This window comes from Ornithorhynchus anatinus, unplaced genomic scaffold, assembly GCF_004115215.2.
Source record: "Ornithorhynchus anatinus isolate Pmale09 unplaced genomic scaffold, mOrnAna1.pri.v4 scaffold_93_arrow_ctg1, whole genome shotgun sequence".
Taxonomy (NCBI): Eukaryota; Metazoa; Chordata; class Mammalia; order Monotremata; family Ornithorhynchidae; genus Ornithorhynchus; species Ornithorhynchus anatinus.
This window is the reverse complement of record NW_024396943.1, coordinates 1756829-1779720: the sequence shown is the minus strand read 5'-3', so window position 1 is coordinate 1779720 and position 22892 is coordinate 1756829. Positions and strand designations below refer to the sequence as shown.

Genomic DNA, 22892 nt, shown 5'->3' with positions numbered 1-22892 from the left:
TCCTGCTGATTCCCTTTTGGTGTCGTATCATGGATCATCTCATTCATCCAGCGCTTAGAACAGTGCTCCAACGCTTAGATACTTAGCACATAGTAAGCGCTTAACAAATACCATCATTATTATTATTATTTCATTCAGTCATATTTATTGAGTACTTACTGTGTGCAGAGCATTGTACTAAGCACTCTCCTTTCTCTCCATGCCTGCAATTACTGCTCCAACCACACTGTTTCCAGTTTCTGTTGCCAAACTTCTTGGTCATTCATTCCTTCGTTCTTTCAATCAAATTTACTGAGCGCTTACTGTGTGCAAAGCACTGCACTAAGCTCTTGGGAATGTCTACTATAACAATAAGCAGACACATTCCCTCCCCACAATGAGCTGGTCAGTCAGGGGAGTTTAATTGAATGGGGATGGTCTATCTACCATAGGAAGAAAAGGGAGAAACATCATGAAAACTAGTCACAACTAAAAGGGGCAAAAAAATGAGTTCACAAATAGTTGCATGGAAAGAAACACGCTATGGCTGTTGGTAGCAGGAAGATAGAAAGATGGATATCTAAGAGTAAATTACTTCAAGTCATGAATGTGCCTATGTACCAAGGCAAATAAACATAAGGGGTAAGGGCAGCTGTTGGATGGACACAACCTGGGAAGCTTGCTTAATCAGGAAAGGCCTCCTGGGGGAGGTGGGATTTCAGAAAAGGTTTTGAAGATGGGGAAAGCTGTATTCAGCAGATTTGAAGGGGGAAGGAGTTCCAGGCAGGGAAACGTTATGAGCCAAGGGTCAGAGGCAGGAGAGCAGAAAACAAGGTACAGTGAATAAGTGAGCTTGAAGGGAATGGGGAGTGTAAGCTGGGATCTAATGCACAAAGTGTGTGGGTGAATGAGAGGGAGAGAGCTTATGGCTTGCCTCAAAAGTACTCCCTTCCAGGAGAAGGGTGGGCCCCGTGGTGTCAGTGAGCATGGTAGTACATGTAGGTGACGGAGCCTTGTGTGATAGTGCTGTTGTATGCCGTGTGGAAGTAGCTCATCGCCCAGAGCTCAGTAAGAATCAGTCTGTCACAGACACGACACGGCTAAACCCTGGGTAGGAAGAATAGCCTCCCAGACAGTCAGCTGTGCAGTTGCACATATGTGCTGAAAAGGAATCCATTCTTCATCATCCTGAAGATTGCTATCACCAAATGGTTCCAGTTTTGGAAGAACTGGGGGATTAGCGCAGGGGACAGAGGTCAGAATGCTCACCGGGAGGCAGAGGAGTACCTGAAAGGTCTATATTTGGATTTTGTTTTCCACCCTGCTGATTTAAAAAATGTTTTTGTCAATTATACATATGTTTAAAATGTTTTATTCTACAAGCTCCTGGTAGTAGAATTCTAGCAAAGCATCACGTGGTGCCCAAACTTCTGACTTTGCTGCTTCTGGAGGGTCTGGATTCTGGAGAGAAAAATGGTGTTCTGCTTACCCTTGGGCATGCCATAGTATCATGTGGTGAGTATGGGTATTATTTAGTGGGCTTGATTCTGCAGCGAGCATAATACCTTGTCCACTTTCTGTTTATATATAAACTGAAAGAGAAACTGCAGAGTCCCGTGGAAAGAGCACAGGACTGCGATTCAGGGGACTTGGGTTCTAATCATGACTCTGCCACTCGCCCACTGTGTGATCTTGGGCCATTCATTCAATCGTATTTATTCAGCGCTCACTTTGTGCAAAGCACTGTACTAAGCGCTTGGGATAACAACAAACAGATACATTCCTGCCCACAATGAACTCATAGTCATAGTCATAGTCATGAAGCAGCGTGGCTCAGTGGAAAGAGCACGGGCTTTGGAGTCAGGGCTCATGAGTTCGAATCCCAGCTCTGCCACTTGTCGGCTGTGTGACTGTGGGCAAGTCACTTAATTTATCTGTGCCTCAGTTCCCTCATCTGTAAAATGGGGATTAAGACTGTGAGCCCCACGTGGGACAACCTGATTCCCCATGTCTACCCCAGCGCTTAGAACAGTGCTCGGCACATAGTAAGCGCTTAACAAATACCAACATTATTATTATTATTAGTCTAGAGGGGGAGACAAATACCATTATTATTATTGTTTTTGTTATTATCATTATGAATAATAATAATAGTGTAAGTACTTAAAAGATACCAGTATTATCATTATTTTTTCATTAATGAATTGTTATTATGATATATTATTATTTAGACTGGGTGCAGATATCCTGAAAGAAAGGCATTAGCAGTTAGTCAAAATAGAGAAGACTCTAACTGTAATTTCATTATATTCTGCAGAGCAAAATCTGATTTTACTGCTCCAGAACAATGGCCTTAGCCTTATTGCAGATTCCTAACTGATTCTCATAGTGAGGTTGCAAAACTCATTGTTTTTATTGTGTTGCACAGCTGTGAGATTTTGAGTAAGTTAATTGTTATTGTAAAAATAACCTCACATAAACTCATTTTCAAAAGGCTGTGGTTCATTTTACATTAATGACTAGTGTGGTGTGCTTTAAGCTATTTATTCATGAGAGAAAGCAAATCTGCCCCAGAGGTGAGTAAGGGGCAGATTCCTCGTGTGGCCAGCCCCAGGTACCCTCTGGACTTGTCCTCATAAAGTTAGCAGGAATTTTCTCCCTGGGTAGCAGACAGTCAGAACCTACAGCATTTCTCACCTCTCCAACTCTGAACTGCCACTCTCAGGCTAGTAGTAACCTCGTGACTTGCCTCCTCATTCACATCCCCTCACCTCCCCTTAGCCGTGCCACAGGGGCCCCCAAACCAGCTCACGTCTCTCCTGTCTGAGAGAAGCCTTTCTCTGGGTTCCCCTGTACCCTCCAGCAGTCACCCCATGTTCTTGCTTCTACCTGCACCCAAAGTCAGCATGGGAGAGTACAGCAGAGCAAGCCAGACGTCCCTACCTTCAAGGAGCTGACGTTCCTTTGGGGGAGGCAGACCTACAAAGTCTGTACCAGTAGTGGTTGCAGTTGGCAGGATGAGGATCGGAGTGGGGAGTAGAGTGAGAGTGGAATAAACAGTCGGATTGGACCATTCAATCGGTCAATCTATCAGTTGTATTTATTGAGCACTTACTTTGTGCAGAGCACTGTAGTAAGCACTTGGGGAGAGTACAGTCAACAGAGTTGGTAGACATGTTCCCTGCCTATGACAAGCTTACAGTTCAGAGGGGTAGACAGGCATTAATATGAACAAATGGATTACAGATAGGTACATCAATGCTGTAAGGTTGGGGGAGGAATGAATAAAGGGTGCCAATCCTAGTACTAGGGCAACGTAGAAGGGAACACGAAAAGAGAAATGAGGGTTTAGTCAGGGAAGGCCTTTGAGAGAAGTTGTGCTTCTAATACAACTTTGAAGGTGGGGACAGTGATCAAATGTCCCCTTAAGTACCATATGCATTATTAATCATTATTATCTGTGGGCTATGAAGAGGGAAGGCACAGGCCAGAGGCGGGACGAAGGCGAGGGGTCTACGACAAGATAGATATGATGGAGGAACAGTAAGTAGGTGGGCATTAGAGGATCTAGGTTTGCGGGCTGGGTTGTTGTAAGATAGCAAGGAGATAAGGTAGGAGAGGGCAAGGTGATCGAGTGCTTTTAAAGCCGATGATAAGGAGTTTCTGTTTTATGCGGAGGTGAATGGGCAGGACCTGGAGGTTCTTGAGGAGAGGGGAAACATGGACTGAACTTTTTTGAAGAAAACTGATCTGAGCAACAGAATGATGTATGAACTGGAGTGTGGAAGAGACATGAGGCAGGGAGATTACCAAGGGAGGAGTGAATGATGCTTGGATTAACATGATAGCAGTTTGGATGGAGAGGAAGGGGCAGATTTTAGCAATATTGTGAAGGCCGAAGCGACAGGAGTTGGAGATAGATTGTGCGGGTTGAATGAGATCTATAACGCCAAGGTTACAGGCTTGTGAGACAGGGAGGATGGTGGTGCTGTCTACAGTGTTGGGAAAGCCATGGGGAAGACAGGGTTTGGGTGGAAATATGAGAAGTTCTGTTTTGGACATGTTAAGCTTTTGATGTTGGTGGGACATTCAGATAGAGATGTCCTAGAGGCAGAAGAAAATACGAGACTGCAGATAAGGAAAGAGATCAGGGCTGGGGAGGGTAGATTGGAGAACCTTCCACATAGAGATGGTAGTTGAAGTTATATGAGTGAATGAGTTCTTCAAGGCAGTGGGTATAGACAGAGAGTACAAGGGGACCCAGAACTGAGCCTTGAGTGACTCCCAGAGTTAGAGGATGGGAGACAGAGGAGGAGCCCGCGAAGGAAACCGAGAATGAGCCACCTGAGAGATAGGAGGAGAACCAGGAGAGGAAGGTATCAGTGAAGCCCAAGATTGGATAAGGTTTCCAGGAGAAGTGGGTGGTTGACAGTGTCAAAGACAGCTGAGAAGTCGAGAAGGATTAGGATGGAGTAGAAGCAAGAAGATCATTGGCGACCTTTGTTAGGGCAGTTTCTGTCTAGTGAAGGGGGCTGAACCAGATTGGAGGGCGTCAAGGAGAGAATTCCAGGAGAGAAAGTGAAGGCCACAGATGTAGCTAACTCGCTTGGGGAGTTTGGATAGGAATAGTAGGAGGGAGATGAGGCAATAACTGGAGGGAGCCATGGCTTTCAGAGGTGGGTTTTGTAAGGTAGAGAGACATGAGCATGTTTGAAAACAATGGGGAAGAAGCCATTCGAGAGTTGAACATGGCTGTACCATTGGCTGTACATCTCTATGCACACGCTAAGTGTAAACACATAAGGGCTCAGGAATGGGACTGGGGCTGTAGTTCGGTAGAAAATGAGGAAGAAATGTTCTCATCTATGTTCTGTTAGTATTGTCAGTTGAAGATAACATGAGAGCTAAACAATTTGATACCAAATTACTGATAGGTTCATGATTTGTATCCCAAGCATTATTCTGTAAATGGTGGACTCTATAAAGATTACCATTGCAGCATGGTATAGTGGATAGAGCACAGGCCTGGGAGTCAGAAGGTCATGGGTTCTAATCCTGACTGTGCCACTCATCTGTTGCCACTGTGCCACTCATCTGAGTCTGCTGACTGTGCCACTCATCTGAGAAGCAGCGTGGCTCAGTGGAAAGAGCACGGGCTTTGGAGTCAGGGCTCATGAGTTCGAATCCCAGCTCTACCACTTGTCGGCTGTGTGACTGTGGGCAAGTCACTTAACTTCTCTGTGCCTCAGTTCCCTCATCTGTAAAATGGGGATGAAGACTGTGAGCCCCACGTGGGACAACCTGATTCCCCTATGTCTACCCCAGCGCTTAGAACAGTGCTCGGCACATAGTAAGCGCTTAACAAATACCAACATTATTATTATTATTATTATTATTGTGTGACCTTGGGCAATACACTTAACTTCTCTGTGCCTCAGTTACTTCATCTGTAAATAATAATAGCAATTATTATGGTATTTCTTAAGGGCTTACTATGGGCAAAGCAGTGTTCTAAGCACTGGAATAGATACAAGGTAATCAGGTAGTCCCACGTGGGGCTCACAGTCTTAATCCCCACTTTGCAGATGAGGTAACTGAGGTACAGAGAAGTTAAGTGACTTGCCCAAAGTCACACAGCTGACAAGTGGGGAGCCTGGGGTTAGAACCCACCACCTCTAACTCCCAAGCCCGTGCTCTTTCTAGAAAGCCAAATGGGGATCAAAACAGTGAGCCTCACGTGGACAGGACTGTGTCCAAAGCAATTTGCTTGTATCCACCCCAGCACTTAGTACAGTGCCTGCCACATAGTAAGCGCTTAACAAATACCGTAATTATCATTATTATAATTATTTTTACGTTCCCTGTTTCCTTTAAGGAGATTGTGTCTTTTACTCCCAAAATCATTTCTGAAGGAAAACTGGGGTTCCACGACAAGGAATATGATATAGGCTTAGTGTGGTATGTGACATTTTGTGAATTGAAATTTAGTGACCTTAAAATGGTTGAGTGGGCAAGTTTTGTGAATTCATTTTCATGAAAATAAAGTCTTAACATGAAAACATTTATAATAATGTCCAAACTCTCATTACCTCCACCCCCGTCCCTTTCACGTAGTTAAGGATTTGGCCGTTCAACTTCTTGCAAATGCTTCTCAAGACATCCTTGGACTGTGTGAACGAGGAGAAATTTTTGGCCACATGAAGACAATCCAAAACTCCTTGCCTAAAAAAACAATTAAAAGAGAAGAAGATGAGGTTTGCCTCTTTCTTTCAAAACATATAAATCCCCTTCCAAAGATTTTAGAGAAGGTCTGATAATTCTTTGTGTGTGAATCATAATTTGGGCAGGAACAGAAAACTGAATTGCCAAAGCTCTAGACTGCTCATTCCGTTATTTTCCACATCAATATGAGGTGAAGGAAGGGAATCTGTACCATTTGTCGGGAAGGGGCAATTGTTCCAATAGTTGGGGCAATTGTTCCACATCCCTCCTTCCACCTGGGGACCTCACCCCTCCTGGGGAATGGAGTTCTGGGCAGCTGCCTTTAAAATTTGTGCACCAGAGCTGGATGAAGACATGCACCTGAGTCCCCGGTGCCCCTTCTCTTCCCCGCCACTCCTTTCTGGGGTCCCCTGGCCGGGGAGGGTGGAACCACCTAGGGTGACGGGCCCGAGACCCATCAGAGGAGGTTTGGGGGAGGGGGCACATGTGGGAGGCCATGGGCTCTGCCCCTCCTGGGGTGCCCCTGAGAGGAATGAGGGCCAAGAGGGAACAGAGACGTTACTATTGGTTGGTCCCTTAAGAGACTTTCTGCCACGATAGCATATGCTGAAGTATAGGGCAAAAATACTCCAGTGTGAAGGATTTAGACCTAGGATGGGGGTAATAATTAGGGCCCCATTAACTTGGAGTCAGCAGCAACCAGGAGAAATTTCAAGAGTGAATTTGTGTACAGTAAGCACCCAATAAATACCCTTGATTGATTATTAGATTGATTTACAGGAGTTTGAAAAGGCATCTGTGTAGCTGTTCTTACTGTTGGAAAATGAGATTTTGTCCAGGTGTGTGCTCCTAGAGTGGGAGCTCCTAGAGGGCAGGGATCACATCTACCGACATCCAAGTGACATCCTCTCCCAAACTCCTTGCATCTGAAGGAAGCCCTTCTCTGGGCCTCCGTCATTTGCGTACCTTAGCTCTGCTTTTGATTTGGCCTCTTATTATTGTCATCTTTCCCATAGTATTTATTGTGAGCCTGCTGATAGATCAATCAGTCATATTTCTTGGGTGCTGACTGTGTGCAAAACACTGTATTAAGCACTTGGAAGAGTACCATAGAATTAACCGACCCGATCCTTGCCTTTAAAACTTGTATTTCCTCTACCTGTAGCCCACTCATTTTCCACATTGTGTGAGGGCAATGCTACATGGAGCCACAGGTAAACCTGCCTCTTTGGAATTGTTTCTGTGATGTCTTGTATTGCAGGAACAAGGCCCTAAAACAGATGATGACACTGGAGATTCCGTGCTGAAAGATAGCGACCAAGAAGATGCCCTTCCAAAGCGATGTTCTGAGTCAAGTGCTCAGATTTACCACCCATCTGCAAACGATGAGCTCCAGAGTCAGTTAGAGAGTCTTGGAGGGGATCCCACAAGTGCTTTTTCCAGCAAACATGAACCAGTTGGAAGGTAAACTGTAACCAAGGGTAACATAGAGGTTACATTTAATTCAGAATAACTGTACCTTGTGAATATGAAATCCAGATTAAATGAAAATTCAATGAGTTTTAGCATTGTGTGATGGGGGGATAGGAACCTACCTGCCCCTTACCTCCGCAATCTGACATGATTGAGCTTGTGAGATGAATCTGGCCCATGTAGGATCCCAGAAATGGAGGAAGGAACCTTGGGCGGTCACTTGGACCTGCCCTTTGCCCAAACCCCCAACAGGCTTCCCATGTCTCTCCGCATCAGATGAAAACTCATCCTCGGCTTCATAACTCTATGGCTTCTGGCAGGCAGTGTGTGTCTTGCTTCTGTTGTACGATCCCAGGTACTTAAGTCAGTGCTTAACACAGAGAATGCCATTGATCGGTTGTTTGATTGTGATTGGTTATGACTCTACATCCGCTGTCCCAAATTCTTCTCCTCCAGTTCTCTTCTTGACCCCCTCCAATCTGGCTTTGCTTAGCTCAGAGAATGCCATTGATCAGTTGTTTGATTGTGATTGGTTAGGACTCTACATCCGCTGTCTCAAATTCTGCTCCTCCAATTCTCTTCTTGACCCCCTCCAATCTGGCTTCCGTCCCCTTCACTCCACAGATAACCACCTTCTCAGAGGTCACCAATGATCTCCTTCCTGCTAAATCCAATGGCCTCTACTCCGTCCTAATCCTCCTCGACCTCTCAGCTGCCTTCGACACTGTCAACCACCCACTTCTCCTGGAAACGGTATTCAACCTTGGCTTCACTAACTGTCCTTTCCTGGTTCTTCTCTTACCTCTCTGGCCGGTCATTCTCAGTCTCCTTCACAGGCTTCTCCTCTTCCTCCCACGCCTTAACTGTGGGGGGGGTCCCACAAGTTTAGTTCTGGATCCGCTTCTATTCTCCATCTACACCCACTCCCTTGGAGAACTCATTCACCCCACATGGCTTCAACTGCCACCTCTTTGCGGATGATACCCAAATCCTTATCTCCAGCCCTGATCTCTCTCTCACTGCAGTCTTGCATTTCCTCTTGGCTTCAGGACATCTCCCAGCAGCGTGGCTCAGTGGAAAGAGCCCGGGCTTGGGAGGCAGAGGTCATGGATTTGAATCCCAGCTCTTCCACTTGTCAGCTGTGTGACTGTGGGCAAGTCACTTCACTTCTCTGGGCTTCAGTGACCTCATCTGGAAAATGGGGATGAAGACTGTGACCCTCACGTGGGACACCCTGATTACCCTGTATCTACCCCAGCGCTTAGAACAGTGCTCTGCACATAGTAAGTGCTTACAAATACCAACATTGTTATTATTATTATTATCTCTACTTGGATGTCCTCCTGTCACCTCAAGCTTAACATGTCCAAAACAGAACTCCTTATCTTGCCATCCAAACTTTGTCCTCCCCGTAACTTTCCCATCACTGGAGATGGTACCACCAACCTTCCTGTCTCACAAGCTTTGGCTCCTCTCTCTCTTTCAACCCACATGTTCCATCTATCACTAAATCCTGTCGCCCAACTTCACGATATCAGTAAAATCCTCCCTTTCCTCTCCTCCCAAACTGCTCCACGTTAATACAATTACTCATCCCATCCGGCCTAGATTACTGCATCAGCCTCCTTGCTGACCCCGCTCTTGACCCCACTTCCCCCTCCAGTTATCGTCCTATCTCCCTACTACCCTTCCTTTCCAAAATCTTAGAACGAGTCGTCTACAATCGATGCCTAGAATTCCTTAACTCCCATTCTCTCCTAGAACCCCTCCAATCTGGCTTCCGTCCCCTCCACTCTACCGAGACTGCTCTCTCTAAGGTCACCCATGACCTCCTTCTTGCCAAATCCAATGGCTCCTACTCCATTCTGATCCTCCTTGACCTCTCTGCTGCCTTTGACACTGTCGACCATCCCCTCCTCCTCCATACCTTATCTCACCTTGGCTTCACGGACTCTGTCCTCTCCTGGTTCTCCTCTTACCTCTCTGGCCGATCATTCTCGGTCTCCTACGCTGGAGCCTCCTCCCCCTCCCATCCTTTAACTGTTGGAGTTCCTCAAGGGTCAGTTCTTGGCCCTCTTCTGTTCTCCATTTACACTCACTCCCTTGGTGAACTCATCCGCTCTCACGGCTTTGACTACCATCTCTACGCAGATGACACGCAGATCTACATCTCCGCCCCTGTCCTCTCCCCCTCCCTTCAGGCTCGCATCTCCTCCTGCCTCCGGGACGTCTCCACCTGGATGTCGGCCCGCCACCTAAACTCAACATGAGCAAGACTGAGCTCCTCATCTTCCCTCCCAAGCCCGGTCCGCTCCCAGACTTCTCCATCACCGTGGATGGCACGACCATCCTTCCCGTCCCGCAGGCCCGCGATCTCGGTGTCATCCTTGACTCGTCCCTCTCGTTCACCCCACACATCCTATCCGTTACCAAGACCTGCCGGTTTCACCTCTACAATATCGCCAAGATCCGCCCTTTCCTCTCCACCCAAACGGCTACCTTACTATTGCGGGCCCTCGTTATATCCCGGCTAGACTACTGTGTCAGCCTTCTCTCTGACCTCCCTTCCTCCTCTCTCGCCCCGCTCCGGTCTATTCTTCACTCCGCTGCCCGGCTCATCTTCCTGCAGAAACGATCTGGGCATGTCACTCCCCTTCTTAAACAACTCCAGTGGTTGCCTATCGACCTCCGCTCCAAACAAAAACTCCTCACTCTAGGCTTCAAGGCTCTCCATCACCTTGCCCCTTCCTACCTCTCCTCCCTTCTCTCTTTCTACCGCCCACCCCGCACGCTCCGCTCCTCTGCCGCCCACCTCCTCGCCGTCCCTCGGTCTCGCCTATCCCGCCGTCGACCCCTGGGTCACGTCCTCCCGCGGTCCTGGAACGCCCTCCCTCCTCACCTCCGCCAAACTGATTCTCTTTCCCTCTTCAAAACCTTACTTAAAAATCACCTCCTCCAAGAGGCCTTCCCAGACTGAGCTCCTCTTCCCCCTCTACTCCCTCTGCCATCCCCCCTTTACCTCTCCGCAGCTAAAGCCTCATTTTCCCCTTTTCCCTCTGCTCCTCACCTCTCCCTTCCCATCCCCACAGCACTGTACTCGTCCGCTCAACTGTATATATTTTCGTTACCCTATTTATTTTGTTAATGAATTGTACATCGCCTCGATTCTATTTAGTTGCCATTGTTTTTACGAGATGTTCTTCCCCTTGACGCTGTTTAGTGCCATTGTTCTTGTCTGTCCGTCTCCCCCGATTAGACTGTAAGCCCGTCAAACGGCAGGGACTGTCTCTATCTGTTGCCGACTTGTTCATCCCAAGCGCTTAGTACAGTGCTCTGCACATAGTAAGCGCTCAATAAATACTATTGAATGAATGAATGACCACCCAGCCTACTGTCTCTCTCCACTTCAGTCCATACTTCACTCTGCTGCCTGGATTATCTTTTTACAAAAATATTCAGGATATGGCACCTCACTCCTCAGAAAACTCAGTCGTTGCCCATCCACCTCTGCATCAAACAAAAACTCCTCACCATTGGCTTTAAAGCATTGCACCACCTTGCCCCCTCCTACGTCACCTCCTTACTGTCCTTCCACAACCCAGCCCACTCCTCTAATGCTAACCTCCTCACTATGCCTCAATCTCACCTATCTCACCGCCAATCTCTCGCCCACATCCTGCCTCTGGCCTGGAATTCATTCATTCATTCACTCAATAGTATTTATTGAGCGCTTACTATGTGTAGAGCACTGTACTAAGCTCTTGGAAGGTACAGTTCAGCAACAGATAGAGACAGTCCCTGCCCAGTGACGGGCTCACAGTCTAATCAGGGGAGAGAGCAGAGCAAAACAGAACGAAACAAAAGCAAGACATTATCACGATAAGTAGAGTCAAGGGGATGTACATCTCATTAACAAAATAAATAGGGTAATAAATAATATATACAAATGAGCACAGTGCTGAGGGGAGGGGACGAGGGGAGGGGAAGAGAGGAGGGGAGGAGCAGAGAATGGGGTGGGGAGGGGGAGCATAGGGAAAGAGGGCTCAGCTGAGGGGAGGGGAAGGGGGAGGAGCAGAGGGTGGAGGGGCAGCAGAGGGAAAAGGGGGGAGCTCAGTCTGGAAGGCCTCTTGGAGGAGTTGAGCTCTCAATAGGGCTTTGAAGAGGGGAAGAGTGCTAGTTTGGCAGTTGTGAGGAGGGAGGGCATTCCAGGAAAATGGGAGGACGTGGGCCAGAGGTCGAAGGTGGGATAGGCGTGAACGGGGGACAGTGAGGAGGTGAGTGGCAGAGGAGCGGAGTGTACGGGGTGGGCAGTGGAAAGAGAGAAGGGAAGTGAGGTAGGAGGGGGCAAGGTGATGGAGTGCTTTGAAACCAAGAGTGAGGAATTTTTGTTTCGTGCAGAGGTTGATGGGCAACCATTGGAGGTTTTTAAGGAGTGGAGTGACATGCCCAGAGCATTTCTGTAGGAAGATGATCCGGGCAGCGGATTGAATAATAGACTGGAGTGGGAAGAGACAGGAGGAAGGGAGATCAGAGAGAAGGCTGACACAATAATCCAGTCGGGATATTATGAGAGCTTGTACCAGCAAGATAGCCATTTGGATGGAGAGGAAAGGGCTGATCTTGGTGATATAAAGATGAGACTGGCAGGCATTGGATGTATGGGGTGAATGAGAGAGCTGAGTCAAGGATGACACCAAGGTTGAGGGCTTGTGAGACGGGAAGGATGGTCATGCCATCCACAGTGACAGGGAAGACAGGGAGAGGACAGAGTTTGGGAGGGAAGATAAGGAGCTCAGTATTGGACATGTTGAGTTTTAGGTGGCGGGCAGACATCCAGGTGGAGACGTTCTGGAGGCAGGAGGAGATATGAGCCTGAAGGGAGGAAGAGAGAACCGGGGAGGAGATGTAGATTTGGGTGTCATCTGCATAGAGATGATAGTTGAAGCCGTGGGAGCGAATAAGTTCACCAAGGGAGTGAGTATAGAGGGAGAACAGAAGAGGGCCAAGAACTGACCCTTGAGGAACCCCTACAGTTAGTGGATGGGAGGGGGAGGAGGAGCCCGTGAAGGAGACAGAGAATGAACGGCTAGAGAGATAAGAGAACCAGGAGAGGATAGAGTCGGTGAAGCCAAGGTGAGATAAAGTGTGGAGGAGAAGGGGATGGTCGACAGTGTCAAAGGCAGCTGAGAGGTGCAGGAGGATTAGGATAGAGTAGGAGCCATTGGATTTGGCAAGAAGGAGGTCATGGGTGACCTTTGAGAGAACAGTCTCGGGGGAGTTGAGGGGAGGGAAGCTAGATTGGAGGGGGTCCAGGAGAGAGTTGGAGTTGAGGAATTCAAGGCAACGAGTGTAGACAACTCGTTTTTGGAATGCCCTCCCTCCTCAGATCCGACAGACAATTACCCCTACTTCAGAGCCCTATTGAAGGCATATCTCCTCCAAGAGGCCTTCCCAGACTAAACTCCCTCTCTTCTCTTCTCCCACTCTCTTCTGCGTCACGCTGACTTGCTCCCTTTGTTCTTCCCCCCCACCCCCAGCCCCACAGCACTTATGTACATATCTGTACTTTATTTATGTTGATGTCCGTCTCTAGACTCTAAGCTCATTGTGGGCAAGGAATGTGTCTCTTTTTTGTTGTACTCCCCCAAGTGCTTAGTATAGTGTAACAATAAACAGACACATTCCCTGTACTGTACTTTCCCAAGTGCTTAGTACAGTGCTCTGCACATAGTAAGCATTCAATAAATATGATTGAATTAATTAATAAATGAATGACTCTCCCACAGGTCTTTTTCAGATGTTTTGTGCCTGGCCAGCCTTATCCCCATTTGATTGCCTTTTTTCTCCTTAAGTATCCTGTCTCACACTGTCCTTTCTGACTTCTGTTGTCTTTTTATTGGATCATATGTTCATGGTCACTTGACCACGTTAGCCACCCTACTCAGTTTTGTATCGACTGTAAATTTGTTGAGCATACTCACAATTCATTCAGCCCGAGCATCAATCAAGATATTAACTAGAACCACTTATTAACCTACTGTTCTTTTAACCTACTGTCCCTTTTCTTTTAGTGAACGAGTATTTGACCATCCAGCTTCAGAAGATGAAAATAGAGTGCAGCAGCCACCAAAGGAAGGTAAAATAGCAGAATTTTTCTCTCCTCTGTGTTAAGCTTAGCTGGAAATTTGGGGGAGAAAATGTGTCTACTCTTCACCACCTCAAATGGCTGTTTCAGCTCTTACCGCCCAAAGCGGGTAGCTCCATCACCCATAACATTTCATCTTCTGAACTATACCTTTTCAGCAACAGGGAGATTGGATTGGTAGTTGTGAGTTCAGAGCTAAGAACTTTTTTCGGGTTGAAAAGCCTTACCACAATGACAAGAAAGCTTTATCCATGGGAACGTTGATGAATTTTGAAGAGGAAGTTGTTTTTGTCCTGGTCCGGCGTCATTAAATTCGGAGTTAATCCATCAATCAGTGGTATTTATCGAGTGCTACCATGTGCAGAAAGCACTAAACCAAGAGCTTGGAAATGTAAACTATAACGGATTTGGTAAGCACCTTTACTACACACAAGAAACTTAAAGTCTAGGGGCGGATACAGACATTAAAATGGATTAGAGCTACATAGATGAATGCTAGAATTGGCCAAAGGGATGGTATGACTCAAGGTGCTGAGGATTGAATTGGGGAAAACTAGTCAGAGGAGGAAGGATATAAGGAGGGATTCAAATGTCGAGAGGGCTGTGGTCCGTCTGATGTAGGGAAGGAGGGAATTCCAAGCCAGGGTAACTGGGTGACTGAGGGGTCAGAGGCGGGAGCCTTGAGAAGCAGCGTGGCTCAGTGGAAAGAGCACGGGCTTTGGAGTGAGGGCTCATGAGTTCGAATCCCAGCTCTGCCACTTGTCGGCTGTGTGACTGTGGGCAAGTCACTTAACTTCTCTGGGCCTCAGTTCCCTCATCTGTAAAATGGGGATTAAGACTGTGAGCCCCACGTGGGACAACCTGATTCCCCTATGTCTACCCCAGCGCTTAGAACAGTGCTCGGCACATAGTAAGCGCTTAACAAATACCAACATTATTATTACATTATTATTGAGAGCGAGGTCCAGTGAGACTGTTGGCTGTGGAGGAATGAAGAGAGCGACTTGGAAGATAGTGGGTTGAGAGAGCAGTTAGGTCAGGCGGAGCCAGGTGGTGGAGACCCTGGAAGCTGATTGTGTGGATGGTCTTGTTTGTTGAGAAGTGAAACCGTGGGCCAGTGGAGGGTTTGGAGGACAGGAGAGATGCAGGCCAGGGGGTGATGCTTCGGGAAGGTGATCTGTTCAGCAGTTTGTAATGGGAGGAGTGGTATTTATTAAGTGCTTACCATGTGCAGAACACCCAACTAAGGCCTGGGAGGTATACACAGGTGGGAATTAGACACTGTCTCTGCTCCTACACTCTCTCACTCAGTTCTCTCACTCATGTCACTAAGATGTTGAAGGGTAGGGAGTGGGGGCAGCCAGGCTGGTTGCAGAATTGCTGGCGGTCTCTATTCATCATTCCCCCTTGGCAGATGATGCTCCCTAGTGTTGTCTGCACTGGGCTCCATGGGGAAGGTATTGTCCCTCCTCATACTTGCTCTGCAGAGGCAAGTCTCTCGCCCTTTTCGACTGTTTGGGCAAAGGGTGGGGCTAGGTGGATGGCGGACAGAGGGGTGGATGGACACAAGGCTCAGGAGGATCTGCGAACATGCCGACTGAGAAAGTCTTTCATCTTACATGTGTAATGATTACAGAACAACCCGAGAATCCATAAAGTAGGTGCCGAAGAAAAAGTAGCCGACATTTTTACTACAGTAAAGAAACTGGGAAACCGCTAGAATTGAACGTCGTGGTCTTACCTAGGAAGAAAGACTACAGTGGATCTGGCCTATAAATACTACTCGTTAGATAAATTAAATGATATATAATTCCCGAAAGAGTTTTTTTTATGTGTAGAGATTTTTTAAAAAGGTAACTGTTCTTCATTTTAAGCAAGTTGTGTCCTGCCGATACCGGTTTGTTTCACTGCATGATATTCAAATGGGGGGCAGTGATATTGTTTCTTAAAGGGGCTTCTGGTAGAATGAGTTCTGGAGACCTTTGTTTCTGCTTGTTCAAGAAGCGGCCGAAAAGGAAGAAACATAAAAGTACTCGCTGCTTTTAACTGTTTAAAATTTTCCTTTTGTCTTTCCTAAATTGGGTAGAGGCCACTAACTGTTTTAATAGAATTTTTTATGTTTAAATTGAATTTGTTAAACAGTGTTTTTAGCGAATGAAATTATTCATGGAATGTTAAAAATATCCTTTTGCCTAAGTCAATGAGAACCTAACTTACTACAGAGGAGTGAGTTATGTACTAGGGAAGAACGTAGCCCATTGTTCAGATACAGTTGTGCCGTCTCTGACTTCATTCACTGAAGAGAATGTAAGACACCTTTGATAGATAAGTGAATTTTTTTAGGAAAGTTAAATGAACTGTCATTATTAAATAAAAAGGTTTTTTTCCTGGAAATCTGTTGGAAGTGGTCCTACTGAGTATTTCTTCTCTCTTGAGACATTTCTGGCTCACAGAAACTGTTTGTGCTTGACTTGGCCCCACAACATTACACATCACTGGTTCTCTTAAATTTTTATGTTCTCATTTCTTTTCTTCTACTGCCTCCCATCCTTTCTGATGTCCTGGCTTCACAATGAAATATATACACATGACATTTCTTCTTTTACCTGACTTAACAAGGAAAGCCTGTAATATACATAGGCTCAGGGCTCTTAAAACTTGAATTGAAAGCTTCACCTGATCCAAAAATACCACAGACTCCATCTACACGATTCGCATACGTATGACCCTGTTGCAAAGATGGTGTGGGACCCTATTGTATCTCTGAAGAATGGCACACGAATTCCAGTGTGTTGTACTTCCTTGAGGAATTTAAGAGGTCGAATCTTTGGCCCTTTGGTTACAAATGAGATGCGACCTGATTCTGAGCTTCTGGCTAAAAAAGAGCAAAATGGCAGCCACCCCCTCCCTCTAATAGAACAAGTATTAAATGTGAAGCTGTTGCAGTAAAATGACAATTCCATAGTCAGCTGAACATCACCCTGAGAAGCAACGTGGCCTAGTGCATAAAGCATGGGCCTGGGAGTCCGAAAGATCTGGGTTCCAATTCCGATTCTGCCCCTTGTCTACTGTGTGACCTTGGGCAACTCACTTCAGTGCTCTGTGCCTCAGTTACTTCATCTGTAAAATAGGGATTAAGATTGTGAGCCCCATGTGGTACAGGGACTGTGTCCAACCTGATTACCTTCTATCTACCCCAGCGCTTGAAACGGTGTTTGGCACATAATAAGCACTTAACAAATGCCATAATAATTATCAAGCATCTGATGGTGAGGTTCCTTAGAAAAATGGCTATGGTGTGTCAGGCAGACCATACAATGAGACAAGTTCGCTTTTGTAATTGAGCCAGCACTCGCCATTGTCCCCACATTTGTTGTCCATTTGCGCAGGCAATAGCTGTGCTATCATTCCTGCTCTCTTAAGCAATGTTCATTTAGAATGTTTTTGATGACAACTCGATTCTAGATCATAGGCCTCACTGATACACAGCCAAAGGCAAAAAGCACAATTCCAGTAAAAGACCGCTAGGTCATTTGAATGTTCCCCAGTTTTATTTTCTGCCCTTTAGAACACCTGAGGCCCTAATCTGCATGAGGGGCCAAGAGAAATCACTAATCTACATGTTAAATTTAGGGCACTGCAGAAGGATGGTCATGGGGTATTTAGCACACATTTATTCATTTCATGGGGTATTTAGCACACATTTATTCATTCATTCAATTGTATTTATGGAGCACTTACTGCATGAAGAGCACTATACTAAGCGCTTGCGAGAGTCCAAGTAACAATAAACTGACACATTCCCTGGCCATAACGAGCTTACAGTCTAGGGGGAAGACAGACATTAACATAAATAAATTACAGACATGTACATAAATGCTGTGGGGCTGGGGGAGGGGATGAATAAAGGGAGCAAGTCAAGGCAATGCAGAAGGGAACAGGAGAAGAAAGGAGTGCAGAGTCAGGGAAGGCCTCTTGGAGGAGATGTGCCTTCAATAAGGCTTTGAAGAGGGAGGAGAGTAATTGTCCGATTTAAGGAAGGAGGGCATTCCGGGCCAGAGGCAGAACGAGGGCGAGGAATTAGGGGTGAGATAGATGAGATGTTGATGCAGTAAGAAAGTAAGCATTGGGGGCGTTAAGTGTTCAGGCTGGGTTGTAGAAGGAGTGTAGCCAGGTGAGGTAGGAGGGGGCAAGGGGATTGAGTGCTTTGAAGCCAATGGTAAGGAGTTTTTGTTTGATGCAGAGGTGGATGGGCAACGCCTGGAGTTTCATCTGGAGTAAGGTAGTTTCTTGAGGAGTCACATTAACTGCCATCATATCGGTATCTGAGGCACACAGAGATGGGTGAAGGAAGGCAATGCGACCTACTCCTCCACTGCTTTGTCCAGGGACGGGTGTCCTTTTCACGGCAATGGGGGAGGCCTCTGAGCTGACTTTCCCCTAGCTGAAGACATGAAGAATGGGGCATTCTGTTTAGCTGTGGGTGCCATTGTGTGTGAAGATCCCAGGTTCCCTTTCCTTGCTTGCCTTTTCTTACACCTACCCTGCCTTCCTTTCTCCTGTTGCACACCATCCAATTCCCACTTTCTGAGTTTTCTAATGAAGCCCATTTGAAGATCTGTGAGTGCTTCACTTGGTGACCGTGTACAGAGTGGGTGTCACAGCAATCAACCAATCGGTGGCATGTATTGAGCACTCACTATACACAGAGCACTATATTCATTCATTCAATCAATCAATCATACTTATTAAGCGCTTACTGTATGCAGAGCACTGTACTAAGCGCTTCAGAAAGTACAATACAACAATGAACAGGGACGTTCCCTGCCCACAGCGAGCTCACAGTCTAGAGGCGGGGACACAGCCATCAGTACAAATAAGTAAAATGACTGATATATACATAAGTGCTGTGGAGATGCTGCAGGGAGTGGGGGCGGGAGAGGAAGCAAAGGGAGCATGTCAGGGTGTTGCAGAAGGTAGGGGGAGATAAGCACTTGGGAGAGAACAGTATAATATTGAGGAGAAATGGTCCCTGCCCTCGAGGAGCTTACAGTTTAGTTGGGGAGGCAGACATTAAAATAAATTACAGATGGGGAAAATGGGAGTGTGTAAGGATAGATACAGAACTGCTCTGGGACTTGGCAGGGAGGGGTTGGGAGGGGAGGTGAGTATCCAACTGCTTAAGGGGTACCGAACCAAATGCATAAGGTCACATGGAAGGGAGGAACTATAGAGTGAGGCAATCAGGGGTTAGTCAGGGAAGTCCTTTTGGAGGTGATCTAATTTTAGTAGGGCATTGGAGATGGGAAGAGTGGAGGTCTGTTGGATGTGCAGAGGGAATTCCGGGCCAGAGGGAAGATGTGAGCAAGTGGTTTGCAGTGAGCTTGGCAAGATCGAGGCACCCTGAGTAGGTTGGTTATTAGAGAAGCAGAATGTGCAGGTTGGATTGTTGTAGGGGTTTAGTGAGGTTAGGTAGGAGGGGAAGAGCCATTTTGGTACCGTTTTTTGTTAGGTTTTTTTTTATGGTATTTGTTAAGCACTTCCTGTGTGCCAAGCACTGTACTAAGTGCTTAACACTAAGATAATCGGATTGGACTAAATCCCTGTCCCACAGAAAGCTCACTATCTTGGTCTCCATTTTACAGATGAGGGAACTGAAGCCCAGAGAAGTTAAGTGATTTGCCCAAGGTCACGCAGCAGACTAGTGGCAGAGCCAAGTTTAGAACCCAAGTCCACTGATTTAAAGCCGACAGTAAGGAATTTCTGTTTGATATGGAGATGAACGGGCCACCATTTGAGGTTTTTTGAGAGGAGGGGAGACATGATCAAAACAGTGGTTTTAGAAAAATGTTGATGGCAGCAGAGTCAAGTATGAACAGGCGTCAGAAAGGTCAGCGAGGAGGCTGGTGCACTAATGGAGGTGGGATAGGCTAGGTTCTAGGACCAGCGCAGGAGGTAGCAGTTTGGATGGAGAGGAAGGGATAAACTCTAGAGATATTTCAAGGGTAGAGCCGACAGGATTTGGTAACAGAGCGAATGTGGAAAGAGTGTCAAGGGGGGCAAGATCAATCCATCAGTTGTATTCGGTGGAGAGAAAACAGGTTCAGGCTCTAACAGACATTATATACAGAGCAGGTGCTCAATGAATGCAATTGATGAATTAGTCACAGGGTGATCGGGTGGATAGCTCAGCCCAACCTTTCACTCCTGCTGGAGAAACAAGTGGGACACCCCACCCCTTGCGACGCTTCCCTCCCTGGCCTGAACAAAGTCTCCCTCCAGTAGGCGGTCCAGCAGATGGGTCAGCTGGTGGCTGACATTGTACAGGCCACCTACAGTGCCACCGGAGAAGCCATTCTCTCTGAGACACGAGGTGAGGCTCCCACAGCCCAAGTAAACAAGGCAATGTACTGCTCAGCCAGCATTAAGTCATTCAGTGATATCTACTGAATAATAAGAAGAATTATTATGGTACTTGTTAATTGCTTACTAAGTGCCAAGCACTGTTCTAAGTGCTGGGGTGGATAGAAGGTAGTCAGGTTGGACATAGTTCCTGTCCCACATAGGGCTTACACTCCTAATCCCCATTTTGGAGATGAGGTAACTGAGGCCCAGAGAAGTGAAGTCACTTGCTCAAGGTCACACAGCAGACATGGGGTGGAGTTGGGATTAGAACTCATGAGCTGCTGACTCCCAGGCCTGTGCTCTATCCACTAAGCGGTGGGCAGAGGACTGTATTAAATGCTTGGGAGAGCACAGTGGTGTAAAGGAGACACAATCCCTGCCCTCAAGGAGGTTACAATCTCCTGGTGGAGGCAGACAGTAATGTAAATGTCATATAGGTGGAGGCAGTGAGTTTAAGGCCACGTGCTATGGGGAGTAGAAGAAGCACCTAGAACCCCTGAAATACTCCCCTTTGACTCAGAGGAGACCCGGCTGCCAGATGGTCGCCCTGGGGGATGGGGTGCCTGTCTGGTCCGCACCCCACAATGGCCATGGCTGCTCCACGATGCCCCGTCAGGATCCGGGGCTGGGTGAGGGTGTCCCTTCTGAGGCCAGGGAGCGGTGAGAATGGGCCTGGCGGGGCCGGGGAGGAGAGAAATGCATCTCGTGCCCAAGTGAGAGGAGGCCTGGGTGGGGTCTGAGGCGGGGGCATGGAACTGGAGTTCAGGGGCTGGGGGCTCACAACCCCCCAGCTCCTGCCTGGACCTGCTTCCCCATTAACATCTGACAGACCTCTGCTTTCCCCATCATCAGAGCCTTAATAAAGTCACCTCTCATCTCCTCCAGGAAGTCTTTCCTGACAAATCTCTCATCTCCCCACCCTATTTCCCCATCATGTACCATATTACCCATGAACCTGAGTCTACACTCCCTAAATATTTGGGCACTTAGAAGAAGCAGCGTGGCATGGTGGACAGAGCATGGGTTTGGGAGTCAGAGGTCATGGGTTCTAATTCTGGCTCCGCCGCTTCTCAGCTGTATGACTTTGAGCAAGTCACAACTTCTCTGTGCCTCAGTTACCTCACCTGCAAAATGCGGATTAAGAACATGAGCTCCATATGGGACATGGACTGTATCTAACCTTGTATCTACCCCAGTGCTTAGTACAGTGCCTGAAACATAGTAAGTGCTTTACAAACACTATTCAAAAAAAAAAAAGGATCCCACTCACTACCCCCAGAGCACTTGTATCTGTATTGTTACACTTTGCTGCTTCCCCTTGCTTTATTTTATTGGAGAAGCACTGCAGTGTGGCCCACTGGGAGGAGCCTGGAATCTGGGAGTCAGGAAAACTGGGTTGTAATCCTGGTTCTGCCACTTGCTAGCTGGGTGACCTTTGGCAAGCCCCATAAGGTCTTTGTACCTCAGTTTCCTCATCTTCTGTAAAATGGGGATAAAATACCAATAATAATAATAATAATTGTATTTGGTAAGCACTTACTATGAGCCAGACACTGTACTAAGCTCTGGGGTGGATACAAGCAAATCGGGTTGGACTGTGTCCCTGTCCCACATAGGGCTCACAGTCTTAATGCGCATTTTACAGAGGAGGTAACCGAGGCACAGAGAAGATCTCCTCCCTCCTCGCAAGTGCCACCCCCTCCACCTGCGCCTCGGACCCCATTCCCGCTCACCTTTTAAAAAACATCGCCCCTGCCCTCCTCCCTTCCTTAACTTCTATTTTTAACCACTCAATCTCCAAGGGCTCCTTCCCCTCTGCCTTCAAACATGCCCACATCTCCCCCATCCTAAAAAAACCCTCTCTCGACCCCACTTCCCCTTCCAGTTATTGCCCTATCTCCCTACTACCCTTCCTTGCCAAAATCCTAGAACGAGTTGTCTACAATCGCTGCTTAGAATTCTTTAACTCCCATTCTCTCCTGGACCCCCTCCAATCTGGCTTCCGTCCCCTCCACTCTACCGAGACTGCTCTCTCTAAGGTCACCCGTGATCTCCTTCTTGCCAAATCCAATGGCTCCTACTCCATTCTAATCCTCCTTGATCTCTCTGCTGCCTTTGACACTGTCGACCATCCCCTCCTCCTCCACACCTTATCTCACCTTGGCTGCACGGACTCCGTCCTCTCCCGGTTCTCCTCTTATCTCTCTGGCCGGTCCTTCTCAGTCTCCTTCACAGGCGCCTCCTCCCCCTCCCATCCTTTAACTGTTGGAGTTCCTCAAGGGTCAGTTCTTGGCCCTCTTCTGTTCTCCATTTACACTCACTCCCTTGGTGAACTCATTCGCTCTCACGGCTTTGACTACCATCTCTACGCAGATGACACGCAGATCTACATCTCTGCCCCTGTCCTCTCCCCCTCCCTTCAGGCTCGCATCTCCTCCTGCCTCCAGGATGTCTCCACCTGGATGTCGGCCCACCACCTAAAGCTCCTCATCTTCCCTCCCAAGCCCGGTCTTCTCCCAGACTTCCCTATCACCGTGGATGGCACGACCATCCTTCCCGTCTCTCAGGCCCGTAATCTCGGTGTCATCCTTGACTCGTCTCTCTCGTTCACCCCACACATCCTATCCGTTACCGAGACCTGCCGGTTTCACCTTTACAATATCGCCAA

The 22892-nt window shown here is 47.3% G+C and overlaps 1 protein-coding gene across 1 annotated transcript in view; it reads left to right on the top strand.

Moving 5' to 3' along the window:
• LOC103166910 (telomere repeats-binding bouquet formation protein 1-like) overlaps positions 1-16214 on the top strand; it is a 32397-nt gene extending 16183 nt beyond the window's left edge. The window contains exons 10-14 of the mRNA XM_029057386.1: positions 1363-1494; positions 6094-6233; positions 7463-7665; positions 13746-13810; positions 15456-16214. The gene's annotated coding sequence lies outside the window, so the exon portion shown is untranslated. The remainder of the gene's footprint in view (positions 1-1362; positions 1495-6093; positions 6234-7462; positions 7666-13745; positions 13811-15455) is intronic.
• Positions 16215-22892: the final 6678 nt, after the last annotated feature.